The sequence below is a fragment of the Leucoraja erinacea genome, chromosome 5 (assembly GCF_028641065.1).
Source record: "Leucoraja erinacea ecotype New England chromosome 5, Leri_hhj_1, whole genome shotgun sequence".
Lineage (NCBI taxonomy): Eukaryota > Metazoa > Chordata > Chondrichthyes > Rajiformes > Rajidae > Leucoraja > Leucoraja erinaceus.
In genome coordinates, this window is record NC_073381.1 from 33,413,117 (window position 1) to 33,427,390 (window position 14,274).

The 14,274-nt window shown below is 45.6% G+C and overlaps 1 long non-coding RNA gene across 1 annotated transcript in view; it reads right to left on the reverse strand.

Moving 5' to 3' along the window:
* Positions 1–14,274, reverse strand: part of LOC129697108 (uncharacterized) — a 47,365-nt gene that overhangs the window by 15,327 nt on the left and 17,764 nt on the right. The window contains exon 2 of the long non-coding RNA XR_008723451.1: positions 3,397–3,584. This is a non-coding gene — a long non-coding RNA (uncharacterized LOC129697108). The remainder of the gene's footprint in view (positions 1–3,396; positions 3,585–14,274) is intronic.

Consider the following 14,274-nt stretch of genomic DNA (forward strand, 5'->3'; position numbering starts at 1 on the left):
GCTTTTTTTCTAAACTAGCATCTGCAGTTCATGGTTTCTACATTGTTAATCTCCTGTTTAATTTAGGTCAGGTTCCATCAGAAAGTGGCCTGCAGTAAATGGCATTACTTACTTACTGGTTCTGCAGTAAAGCAAAGAGCATAGATACATATCTTCAAGCATTCCCTAGTTGGTTTTATGACTTGGTCAGCAGCTGCCTTTCCTCATTTACAGCAAACGTCAGAGAAAAAGGGAGATTGTTAAAAATATATACAATTATAAGTTAAAGATAGGGTCCCGTCAGAATCTTTTTCCCTGGGTGGAAATATCTAAATAGTTTATCTAAATAGAGGACATGACTTTAAGGTGAGTGGGGCAAAATTTAATGGAGATGTGTGGTGCAAGTTTTTCACTCGTAATATAGTGATAGGTGCCTGGAACGCACTGCCTGGCTTACATAACGGGGTGTTTAAGAGGCTTTTGAATAGGCACATGGATATGTGGGGAATGTAGAAACATGGAACACATGCAGGCAGAGAGATTAGTTTAACGGTAGCAGGTTCAGCTTGGACATTGTGGGCCAAAGGACCTGTTCCTGTACTGTTCCACGTTCTATATTCTATGTTGACCTGAGTCGTCATCAGACCTCATGAATGTGCCTTCTTCAATCACCTTGGAAATAACCAAATTCCTATCCGTCTTTGGAAGGTAAACTTGAAACATTGTTGCATTAAAACAATACACACAGAAAAGATTTGCTTGCCAAAGCAAAAGCTTTAACAAAAGGCCACGAAGTAGATAACAGCTCATTCAGCGAAACATGAACAACCTCACTTTAAACACTAGATTAAAGACAGTGTCTTGAAAAGTCTTCTCATTTTGGCTCTACTGTTAGTTGCATTGCAGGTAAGTATAATTAAAAATAATAATTAAATATTTCATTTGAATTACTGATGGTGGGTTGCAGTAAATTTGGGGGAACTCACAGTATTCCAGTGTCAAAGTGTCAAGTGCAGGCCTATAAATTACTTATTAACTATTTGCTCCAGTGTGTGTGGTGTCTCCTCTATTATCCGTAGATAAAAAGATGTATAGCCATATTGCAATTGCCATTAAAAGCAGAGGGGATGTCGAGAGTGAGATTTAAATTTCAAGGCAAGAGTGCAAGATCAGTGTCCAAATAAGAAAATGATTAAGGTGCATTCAAGGTTGAGTCTGAGTCTACCTTTCGAAGCCAACATGACCCTAAATTTTGTTAGTGGTTCCCCCGAGCTCTAGATACTGTAGCCACAATGATAGTGCTGTAACCCCAGGCTAATTGATTTAAGCAGGCATTTGTCCTTTCACCTAGGGTTTGAGTCTGAGCTGATCACTCACCAAAGTTATAACAAGAGGTCACAAGAATTGTCACAAGACTTTATGGGCTAAATAATTGGCATACTTTCCAATTAGCATTTTACGTATAACTGGATTGAATGGTGGACTAAGGGATGTTCATTTGGGATAGGTGATGACCAGACTATTAGAAAATAGCGTCTCAGATAATGTTCTGAGTTGCTTTATCTGAATCTCACTCTGATTAAAATATGAGATGTACTTTTTAACTATGCCAATCCTCCATACATCAAAAATAGACAGACACAAGTGCTGGAACACACAACATTGTTGGGAAGAAGATAGCTGTCAGTATCAAGTCACCTGCATAAAACAATAGGGGATCTATATGATCTTATATAGGTGTCTATAATCATGAAAAGAATAGATCAGGTAGAGGCACAGAGTCTCTTGCCCATAGTAGGGGAATCGTGAATTTAATAGGAACTTGAGGGGTAACCTTTTCACGCAAAGGGTGGTTGATGTCTGGAATCAGCTGCCAGAGGAGGTAGTTTAGGCAGATACTATCACAATGTTTAAGAAACATTTAGACAGGTACATGGCTAGGACAGGTTTAGAGGGATATGGACCAGATGCAGGCAGGTGGGACTAGTGTAGATGGTACATATTGGCCGGCATGAGCAAGTTGGGCCGAAGGGCCTGTTCCATAATGCAAGAACTATGACTCTTTGGCTCTACAAAGGAAAATAGAATAATCTGTATAATGATCTGCCAATCTGCACACCTCCCCACCTTAAAAGGTAACCCCACTTGGCATTTTTCCAAGCTTGGAGCTCTGATCCAAGACTGCGGAGTCTTGCTTTACTTTCGGTGTTTTGCAGCCGATTTATAGGAATGTCCAGTGTTTAATTTCTGGAACAAGTCCAATCAGTTAGATGCAGAATCTATAAATAAGTGGATGGAATCTCAGGCCCGGAGAATTGCAAATGTTACAACCTATACAAAAATAGCTGCAAGGATAAATTCTGCAAAACAGGCCAGTCACTTTAAACTTGGTGGGCAGGAAACCTTCTGAAATAATAAACAGTGATAGAATCAAAGAAAGTGGCTATTTAATGGCTATTAATCAAATGACTATTTAAAGGCTAGATTAACTGACCTGATGTTTAATGCTGAAGTAGCAGAGAATACTGAGTGGGAGGTGCATCTAAGGTGGTGTACATGAATTTACACCAAGAGAGTCAAGAGCAGGGGCGGAAATCCCGGGGGGGACGGGGGGGGGGACGGGCAGGGGACGCCCTCTGTTTTGAGAGGTGGGAGCCGATCCCCCCCAAGTTTTTGTAATCTGGATTTTAAAACCCGGTGAAATCTCCGCTTTCCGCGAGACAGTGGGAGTGGGACTGCTGATCGAGGGAGCCGATTGGACAAGAGAGACGCCGTCAGCAGGCAATGGGGGCGGGACATGATAATTCAGCGCGGTCATTGGTGGAGGGAGGAGTGTGGGGGGGGGGGGGGGGGGGGGGTGGGACTGAGGATAGAGTGCGGTGATTGGAGGAGCAAGACATGCCAAAACACTCTCGGCACTGACCTGCGCCTCATCCGCAGCCAGGATCGATCCCGGCCGGGTCTCCGGCACTGTCCCGCCCCCACCCGAGTGCCCCCCCACGGGTGGCCAGAGAGGTTGGGAGTCAGACGGGGGCGGTGCCCCCAGGCCCACAGCCAGTGCAGAGAAGCAGCGCAAAACCCAGCTCAACTCTGCCTGTCCCACCAGGTTAACCTACCTCCCTGCCTGAGTTCGTGGGAAATATGGCCCAGGTTTACAGCCAGCGCGGAGAAGCAGCGCTGGTGTCCCGTCAGTCCAAGCAGGGCTGTAGGTTAACCCAGCGAGACAGGCAGAATGGTGTCCCCCCCTGTCCCCTCCATATTATGATATTGATTTCTGTGCCTGGTCAAGAGTGTTTTATTGTCATAGATCCCAGATAGAGCAATGAAATTCTTACTTGCACTAGCACAACAGAATATGTAAACATAGTACACTGTGAACAATATAATAAACGAGAGAGAAAAAAAGTTCAGACTCACAAAAACAACTGCTGCGATGGCGCTGGTGCCAAACTGTAATGGCCCTGCTGTTCCTTTGGATCGATCAGCGACATGGAGAGAGGGGGACCTGCTGCATGGGCAACAGCCTCTCCTCCATTTGACATCGCCCAGGCTTGCATCCGACCAGGATTAATCACCCATGGTTAGTCATGACCAAGGGGGGTCTACTATATGTATAACATATGTACACACAAAAAACAAACAACAAACAATAATAGTGGGTACACAAAAATGCTGGAGAATCTCTGCGGGTGTAGCAGCATCTATGGAGCGAAGGAGATAGGCAACGTTTCGGGCCGAAAGAAGAGCTTCGGCCCGAAACGTTGCCTATCTCATTCGCTCCAATGATGCTGCTGCACCCGCTGAGTTTCTCCAGCATTTTTGTGTACCTTCAATTTTCCAACATCTGCAGTTCCTTCTTAAACAATAATAGTGCATTTGTATGTAAATTATTTGATAAAGTCCTGCATTAATGCTTGTCATTAAGACAGTTGCCTACTGAATAAAATGAGATATAGCAACATGGACAAACAAATGTCTCAGTGAGAGAAAGCAAAAGGGTTCATGAAAGGTTATATTTATCTTTGAAGTGGGAGAGGAATGGTTGATGGAACTTAATACAGAGAAGCGTGAGGTGGTGCATTTTGGGGCGTCGAACAAGGGCAGGACCTACACAGTAAATGGTAGGCCTCTGGGTATTGTTGTAGAGCAGAGGGATCTAGGAGTACACGTGCATTGTTCCAGGAAGATCGAGTCGCAGTTAGATAAGGTGGTCAAAAAGGCTTTTTGCACTTTGGTCTTCATCAGTCAGAGTATTGAGTATTGAGTATAGAAGTTGGGAGGTCAAGTTGCAGTTGTATAAGATGTTGGTGAGACCCCGTTTAGAGTATTGCGTTCAGTTCTGGGCACCATGTTATAGGAAATATCTTGTCAAGCTTGAAAGGGTTCAGAAAAGATTTATGAGGATGTTGCCAGGACTAGAGGGTGTAAGCTCCAGGGAGAGGCTGGGTCTCTATTCCATGGAGCGTAGGAGGATGAGGGGAGATCTTATAGATGTGCAAAACCGTGAGAGGAATAAATCAGGTAGATGCACAGTCTTTTACTCGGAGCAGGGGAATCGAGAACCAAAGGACATAGGTTCAAGGAGAAGGGGAAAAGATTTAACAGGAATCCGAGGGATAACGTTTTCACACAGAGGGTGGTGGGTGTATGGAACAAGCTGCCAGGGGAGGTAGTTGAGGCTGGGACTATCTCATTGTTTAAGAAACAGTTGGACAGGTACATGGATAGGACAGGTTTGGAGGTTTATGGACCAACAGCAGGCAAGTGGGACTAGAGTAGCTGGGACATTGGTGGCAGGTGTGGGCGAGTTGGGCCGAAGGGTCTGTTTCCACACTGTGTTACTCTATGGAGAGAAGGCACAATGGAGTTCTCTCAGGATTGGAAATAGAATGACACAAAAAGTTGGAGTAACTCAGCGGGGCAAGCAGCATCTCTGGAGAGAAGGAATGGGGGGTGACTTTTCTGGTCGAGACACTACCTCAGACTAACTGATTTTCTTAATATATATTATTGATATTGATTTATTATTATCATGCGTACCAAGACATAGTGAAAAGATTTATTTACATGCTATCCTGTCAAATCATAGCATACATGAATACAACCAAGCAGTACACAAGCATTGCAGATAGCGCAAAGGGGAAAATAGCAGAATAACAGCCTTACAGATTTGCAATTGCTGAAAAATGCTGATAAAGGAAATACATAGGCATCATTGAGGTAAACTGGAAGATTAGGAGCACAATAATTTGAGAAGATTAGCTCAGAAAGATAATTGAAAGAAGTTGGACTGAAGGACTTTAGGTAACCTGTACGACCACCTCCCTTCCTCTTCCCATGTCTTCCCCTTCCCCAAAACTCCCACCCTTACTTTACCCCTTACTGCCCTCCCCACTGCCTTCCCCTGAACGCTGGCTGACCTTGCACCAGATTCAAGATTCTATGTCTCCATGAGATTGTGAAGGATTTGGACAAAAGTAAACTGTTCCCATTGGCATGACAGTCAAAAACATTTGAGGCTCTGAATGACAGAAAACTTATGTAGATATATGCTCACAGCCACACAGCTCAGAGACACACATTTTCATGCAAACAGAATCACTAGGCAAAAAAAAACAATAACGGAATAACCAAAAATAAATATAAATTAAATGTTGTTGCTTCTAAAGTGCATAGCATAGAAACATAGAAACATAGAAAATAGGTGCAGGAGTAGGCCATTCGGCCCTTTGAGCCAACACTGCCATTCAATATGATCATGGCTGATCATCCAAAATCAGTGCCAATTCTGGCTATTTCCTCATATCCCTTCATTCCCTTAGCCCTCAGAGCTGAACTCTCTTGAAAACATAATACGACTAGTGAAAGGAGACAAATCAAATACTGAGTCCATGAAATACTACACAAATATTAAAGTTCCAGCAGCCCTTTGCCCTACAGTTTATAGACACTGCTGGCAATGTTCTTTCTTCATGGTTTATTTTTCATTAATATATGTAATAGGTTATATGATTAATACATCTGCACAAAGACTTCTACTGCCCTGAGCAGTCACTTTGTAAGGAGTGAGAAATGTTAAAAAAAAAATCCCATACACTCTGGCTTATTTTATCTCCTGCATTTGTGGTGATTGTCAGTTTTTAATCCAATGAACTTCTCTTTCCCTTTCATTTCCCATTCAGTCCTGAGCAATGTAGATTGAATGCATTGTCGATTGTCATTGAATGAATAATGTGTTATTTGCTCAAAACTGCATTAACTTGCCAGCATGACCCATGAAGACCCAACTGTGTTTATATATTTTCAGTGGCAAAGCTCTACAGCGAAGCTTTACAATCAAACACATGAGCGATCATTTGCTTCCCAGTGCTATAATCTTAACTACAGCTATTATTTTCACATTGATTTGGCTCCAATAGAACAGAGTTAAATGCAGTATGTGTGATATTAGGGGGATGTGAATGGAGAAGGTTGTTCATGACCTAAAGTTCAAGTTTGCTGGCAGAGGAAGAGATGCCAGCATATACACTTGAAAGACTGATTAAAAGATACAGCATTAAAACAGGCCCTTCGGCCCACTACGTTCACGCTGACCATCGACACCCATTCACATGAGTTCGACGATATCCCACTTTCGCATCCACTCCCTAAAAACACTAGGGACTATTAATGGTGACACGGTTGTGGCACATTGGCACAGTGGTCGAGTTGCTACCTCACCGTGTCAGAGACCCGTTTCAATCCTGACTACAGGCGCTGTCTGTAAAGAACATGTACGTTCTCCCCGCGACTGCATAGGTTTTCCCCGGGTGCTCCGGTTTCCTCCTCCAGTCCAAAGACATGCTGGTTTGTAGGTAAATTGGCTTTGGTAAAATTGTGAATTGTCCCTAGTGTGTAGGATAGTGCTAGTGTGCGGGATTCACTTGTCGGCGCGGACTCGGTGGACCGATGGGCCTGTTTCCACGCTGTATCTCTAAACAAAACTAAAACAAACTAGACAAATTAACCTGCAAACCTGCATGCCTTTGGGAAGTGGGAGAGAAACCAGAGCACAGGGAGGAAACCCACGTGGTTACAGGGAGAATGGACAAACTCCATATAGATAGCGCCCAATTGGCACTTCAAGAGATTGTCAAGTGTGGAGAAATGAGGGAAGAAGGATAGATACTGCAGATCCCACTTACAGGAAGGCAGCCTCACATTCTTGCTCTCTCAGAACCCTGCATACGGGTTGGCAGTGAGGAAATGCTGAGTGCACTGAGCAGCCTGCCAGTGAGAACATACGTTGGCACAGTGTGGCAGCAGCTCCTGGTTCTAGGATAATTCATTGTAAATTAATTCATTATGAATTGTAAATTAATTAATTATGAGGGCTTAACATTGCCTCTTGCCTGGTCTTGATATATTTGCTCGTTGTGATGTGTAGCATGTTTAGTTCCAGAAGTAGTGGTGTTCTAGAAATTGAATGATGCATTCAAATTCCACCACTGCTATGGCTGGATTTGAACTCTGATCTCTGGATTCTTGTGCAGGCCTCCGGGTTGCTAGTCTAGTTCTTTAATTGCTGTGCCACCACTCTATACACTTTTTCGCACTACTTCTGGAACTAAGCATGCTGCACACCACAAGGACCACTGTTAGCCCTCATAATGATTTAATTTATAATTCATTACCCTAGAAACAAGGAACTGCAGATGCTGGTTTACAAACAAAGACACAATGTGCTGGAGTAACTCAGCGGGTCAGGCAGCATTCGGGCCATGACCCTAGTTCAGTCGCCCATCTATGTTCTCCAGAGAAGTTGCCTGACCTGCTGAGTTAATCCAGCACTTTGTGTCTTCTTCTACGCTTCATTATCCCTTGTTTTCTCTTATTCCATCACATGCTATGGTCCACATGGCAAACTGCAACCTTCCCTTCACCAGTCTCTCCCCTCTCTGCCCCACTCTAACACTTGCACTCTCTGTTTCAGAAGCTGAGGGTGAGGACAAACCTTAGCCCGTAACCAAAGAGGTGGCCAGTCTCCCTGTTGGTGCAGCATTGTTTGAACAACCACCTTGCAACTATGGGCTCAGATACTGGTGCCAGGAGATAAGAGATCTTCAAGCATGAAGGATGGAGAGAAGCAGGATAGGTCACCGCAGATCCCAGCTTAAATTCCCACCTTTTATGGATTCTGAGAGCTCTGCCTGACGATCAGGGCCGGATTTAGATGAAGAGAGGCCCTAAGCTGTTCAACTTGTGAGGCCCACTCCGCGTTGGTTTTCAGCGCTGACAACGAGGCAGCGACCGGACAGCCATGGCGGCCAAATCTCCCACAATTCAAAGCGAGGGAGAAAGTGCCCAGCGCCGACCAGTTGCCGTTGCAGTGCGCATGCGCAGGGCGGCCGATGATGTGCTGACCGTGGTTGTGCGCATGTGCAGGGGGAGGACGTGCAGGCTGCAGCAATGCGCATGTGCAAGGTGGCCTGCCGTGCCGGCGGATGAGGAGCGAACGGAGCCCGGCGGCCCGGACACGGATAGCGGGGGGAGATGGAGAGAGAGAGATAGAGAGGGGGGCCCGCCCGCGGCAGGTGTATTGCCTTGGCCAGGGGCCCCTTAGATCTCGAGGCCCAAAGCTTAAGCTTGTCTAGCTTATAGGTAAATCCGGCCCTGCTGACGATGGAAGTAGACAATAATGAAATACTGACTGCACTGTCCAGCCTGCCAGTGAAGCTATACATAAGGCTGCAATGAATGAAGGGATTGAGCTGTGTGCAGCCCAGAGAAGCCATTCCCCTTAACACAATGAGCACACAGTCAACTGTTATGAAGGAGAGAGGCTTGTTTCCCTTTCCCCTGGCTAGTCTGAAGAAGGCCCATTCCTTCTTTCCAGAGATGTTGCCTGTCCTGCTGAGTTTCTCCAGCTTTTTGTGCCTACCTTAACTGTTATAAGGTGTCTCCTGACAGCTGGGCTGACAAAGAGGCACAACTGGGCGTCATGGTGGCTCAGCAGGTAGAGTTCTGCCTTACAGCGAATGCAACGCATCAAGATCGTAGTTCGATCCCGACTACGGATGCTGTCTGTACGGTATCTGTTCATTCTCCCTGTGACATGCATGGGATTTCTCTGAGATCTTTCATCTCACACTCCAAAGATATACTGGTATAGTATGTAAATTGGCTTGGTAAATGTAAAAATTGTCCCTAGTGTGTGTAGGATAGTGTTAATGCTCTTCAGCTCGTCGTCCACACAGCGCAGAAGATTATTGGGACACATCTACCAGCCTTGGGGGGCATCTACTACACACGGTGCCTCAGGAAGGCCGTCAGCATCCACAAAGACTCCTCACACCCTTGTATTGGACTGTTCGAACTCCTACCTTCCGGCAGATGTTACAAGGCCTTCTACACCCGCATATCCAGACTCAGGAACAGCTTCATCCCCAGAGCTATAGCTGCTCTGAACCGGCCCTGCTGAGTGCCCCCCACCCCCATGAACTGTCTCCCTTGGATGGTCACTTTGCACATCGACCCGGCACAGACACATTTGCACTTTAGACTGTTTTACTGTTTTACTGTTTTACTGTTCTTTTTATAAATCATGTTTTTCGGGGTATCTAAATCTAAATTTTATTAGTTGTTTAAGTTATGACATTGGATGGAAGCTGCATACCAAATCTCGTTGCACATATGTGCATCACAATAAAAGATATTATTATTATTATTATTATTATTATTATTATTATTATTATTATTATTATTATTATTATTATTATTATTATTATTATGTGTGGGACAATAGACAATAGCCAATAGGTGCAGGAGTAGGCCATTTGGCCCTTTGAGCCAGCACCGCCATTCAATGTGATTATGGCTGATCATCCCCAATCAGCCTTCTTCCCATATCCCCGGACTCCGCAATCTTTAAGAGCCCTATCTAGCTCTCTCTTGAAAGTATCCAGAGAACTGGCCTCCACCGCCCTCTGAGGCAGAGAATTCCACAGACTCACATCTCTCTGTGAGAAAAAGTGTTTCCTCGTCCTCGTTCTAAATGGCTTACCTCTTATTCTTAAACTGTGGCCCCTGGTTCTGGACTCCCCCAACATCGGGAACATGTTTCCTGCCTCTAGCCTGTCCAAATCCTTAACAATCTTATATGTTTCAATAAGATCACCTCTCATCCTTTCAAACTCCAGAGTGTACAAGTCCAGCCGCTTCATTCTCTCAGCATATGACAGTCCCGCCATCCCGGGAATTAATCTTGTAAACATACGCTGAACTCCCTCAATAGCAAGAATATCCTTCCTCAAATTAGGGGACCAAAACTGCACACAATACTCCAGGTGTGGTCTCACTAGGGCTCCGTATAGCTGCAGAAGAACCTCTTTGCTCCTATACTCAACTCCTCTTATAAAGGCCAACATGCCATTCGCTTTCTTCACTGTTTGCTGTACCTCCATGGTTACTTTCATAGACTGATGAACAAGGACCACCAGATCATGTTGATCATGTTGTGCAGTTGTACAGGGTCTTGGTGAGACCACACCTGGAGTATTGCGTACAGTTTTGGTCTCCAAATCTGAGGAAGGACATTATTGCCATAGAGGGAGTGCAGAGACGGTTCACCAGACTGATTCCTGGGATGTCAGGACTGTCTTATGAAGAAAGACTGGATAGACTTGGTTTATACTCTCTAGAATTTAGAAGATTGAGAGGGGATCTTATAGAAACTTACAAAATTCTTAAGGGGTTGGACAGGCTAGATGCAGGAAGATTGTTCCCGATGTTAGGGAAGTCCAGGACAAAGGGTCACAGCTTAAGGATAAAGGGGAAATCCTTTAAAACCGAGATGAGAAGAACTTTTTTCACACAGAGAGCGGTGAATCTCTGGAACTCTCTGCCACAGAGGGTAGTTGAGGCCAGTTCATTGGCTATATTTAAGAGGGAGTTAGATGTGGCCCTTGTGGCTAAGGGGATCAGGGGGTATGGAGAGAAGGCAGGTACGGGATACTGAGTTGGATGATCAGCCATGATCATATTGAATGGCGGTGCAGGCTCGAAGGGCCGAATGGTCTACTCCTGCACCTAATTTCTATGTCTATGTCTACTTCCCCTTTTTCCAACTTGGTGCCATTCAGATAGTAATCTGACTTCCTGTTTTTGATACCAAAGTGGTTAACCTCACATTTATCCATATTAAACATCATCTGCCATGCATCTGCCCACTCCCCCAATCTGTCCATGTCACCCTGCATTCTCATAGCATCCTCCTCACAGTTCACACTACCACCCAGCTTTGTGTCATCTGCAAAATTGCTGATGTTACTTTGAATCCCTTCATCCAAATCATTGATGTATATTGTAAATAGCTGTCGTCCCAGCAACGAGCCTTGTGATACTCCACTAGTCACTGCCTGCCATTCTGATAGGGACCCATTAATCCTTACTCTTTGTTTCCTGTCTGCCAACCAATTTTCTATCCATGTCAGCACTCTACCCCCAATACCATGTGCCCTAATTTTGCCCACTAATCTCCGATGTGGGTCCTTATCAAATGCTTTCTGAATGTCCAGGTACACTACATCCACTGGCTCTCCTTTGCCAATTTTCCTAGTTACAACCTCAAAAAATTGCAGAAGATTAGTCAAGCATGATTTCCCCTTTGTAAATCCACGCTGACTCAGACCAATCCTGTTACTGATATCCAAATGTGCAGCTATCTCATCTTTTATAATTGACTCCAGCATCTTCCTCACCACCGATGTCAGACTAACGTCTATAATTTCCTGTTTTCTCTCTCCCGCCCTTCTTAAAAAGTGAGATAACATTAGCTACCCTCCAATCCACACAAACTGATCCCGAGTCTATAGAACATTGGAAAATTATCACCAATGCATCCACGATTACTAGCACCACTTCCTTAAGTACCCTGGGATGCAGACCATCAGGCCTTGGGATTTATCAGTCTTCAGCCCACCAGTCTACCCAACACCATTTCTTGCCTAATGTGGATTTCCTCCAGTTCCTCCGTCACCCCAGATTCTCTGGTCACTACCAAATCAGGAAGATTATTTGTGCCCTCCTTAGTGAAGATGGATCCAAAGTACCTGTTCAACTCATCTGCCATTTCCTTGTTCCCCATAATAAATTCACCTTTTTCAGTCTTCAAGAGTCCAACTTTGGTCTTAACTATTTTTTTCTTCTTCAGATACCTAAAGATGCTTTTACTATTCTCCTTTTATATTCTTGGCTAGCTTACCTTCGTACCTCATCTTTTCTCCCTGTATTGTCTTTTTAGTTATCTTCTGTTGCTCTTTAAACATTACCCAATCCTCTTGCTTCCCGCTCATCTTTGCTACGTTGTGCTTCATCTCTTTAATTTTTATACTGTCCCTGACGTCCCTTGTCAGCCATGGCCGCCCCTTACTCCCCTTGGAATCTTTCTTCCTCCTAGGAATGAACTGATCCTGCACTTTCTGTATTATTCCTAGAAATACCTACCATTGTTGTCCCTGCTTAGGTATCTTTCCAGTTAAGTCTGGCCAGCTCATCCCTCATGGCCCCATAGTCCCCTTTATTCAACTGTAACACTGACACCTCCGATCTACCCTTCTCCCTCTCCAATTGTAAATTAAACCTGGCCATATTATGGTCACTACCTCCTAATGGTTCTTTAACCTCGAGTTCCTTTATCAAATCCAGTTCATTACATAACACTAAAGCCAGAATTGCCTTCTCCCTGGTAGGCTCCAATACAAGTTGCTCTAAGAATCCATCACAAAGGCAGTCTATGAAGCCCCTTTCTTGGGGTACAGTACCAACCTGATTTTCCCAGTCTACCTGCATGTTGAAATCTCCCATAACAACCACAGCATTACTTTTACTACATGCCAATTTTAACTCCTGATTCAACTTGCACCCTATGTCCAGGCTACTGTTTGGGGGCCTGTAGATGTCCCATTAGGGTATTTTTACCCTTCAATTCCTTAGTTCGATCCATACTGACTCCTCATCTCCTGTTTCAATGTCACCCCCTGCAAGGGACTGAATTCCATTCCTCACCAACAGAACTACCCCACCACCTCTGCTCACCTGTCTGTCTTTTCGATAGGAGGTAAACATTTGAATATTCAGTTCCCAGCCCTGGCCCTCTTGCAGCCATGTCTCTGTAATTCCCCCAACATCATACTTGCCAATTTCTAACTGAGCCTCAAGCTCGTCCATTTAATTTCTTATACTACGCGCATTCATATACAGGTGCACAACCTTTTATCCGAAGATCCAAATAACGAAAACCTCCGAATAGCGAACATTTTTTCAGTCCTTGAAAAAAGGTCCTTGAAAACGTTCACGGAGGGCGGCCCGCAGAGGTGACAGCGGAACCTCCGGTCGGTCCTCGAAGAAAGGGGAACTAAATCCCCATTCATAAAAGAGAAGGTGAGGGTATATTGCGCGGGAGGGTTAATAATTGACAATATGCTGCTGTCTGCCTGCTGAGTTAAAAAGTTCCCACGGTAGACTCACGATACACAGTGTATCGTGAGTCTTGCGTGGGAACTTTTTAACTCAGCGGGCAGGGAGCAGCAGATTGTCGTTCCCTTCAGTTTCACCCCACCTACACCCCTCTGCTTCCCGGCCATGTGTGTGACCCCCTTCCCTCCCCTCTCCAGCTCCCCGCCCATTGCACCGGCGTGGGGGCTTTGCACTGTCTTCACGTCGGCAATGCCAGTCACCGGAGACGTCAGGACCAACGGGACACCGACCCCCAGGCCCACTGCAAGCACGGAGATCCCAGAGACCCACAGCCAGCAGCAGCCCAGCCCCGTTCCAACTCCAGAGGAAAACTGCAAACTAGCGGGAGACATCGGGTCCACCAGAAGCCGCTCCCCGATGGGCCGCTACGGCGACAAGTGGCAGTTCGCCCACAGCCCGAGCTGTGCCCCCTCATCGGGACACGTACCCCCAGGCCCACTGCAAGCACGGAGATCCCAGATCAGCAACTCCAGTCCAGCCCCGCTCCAACTCCAGAGGGGCAGAAACTGATGGTGCGCAAGGTGCGTCTTGTTCTTGGGGTCGCGCAGCTCGGGCTGTGGGCGAACTGCCACGTCGCCGTAACGGCCCATCGGGGAGCGGGTTCCTCGGGAGTTGGAGGGGGACGGGGGTATTGTGCTGTTTGATCGCCCCTTGCTATCCCAGGGACAGGGAGACAGGACGTTCACCAAGGGCGGCCCGCAGAGGTGACAGCGGAACCTCCGGTCGGTCCTCGACGAAAGGGGAACTAAATCCCCATTCATAAAAGAGAAGGTGAGGGTA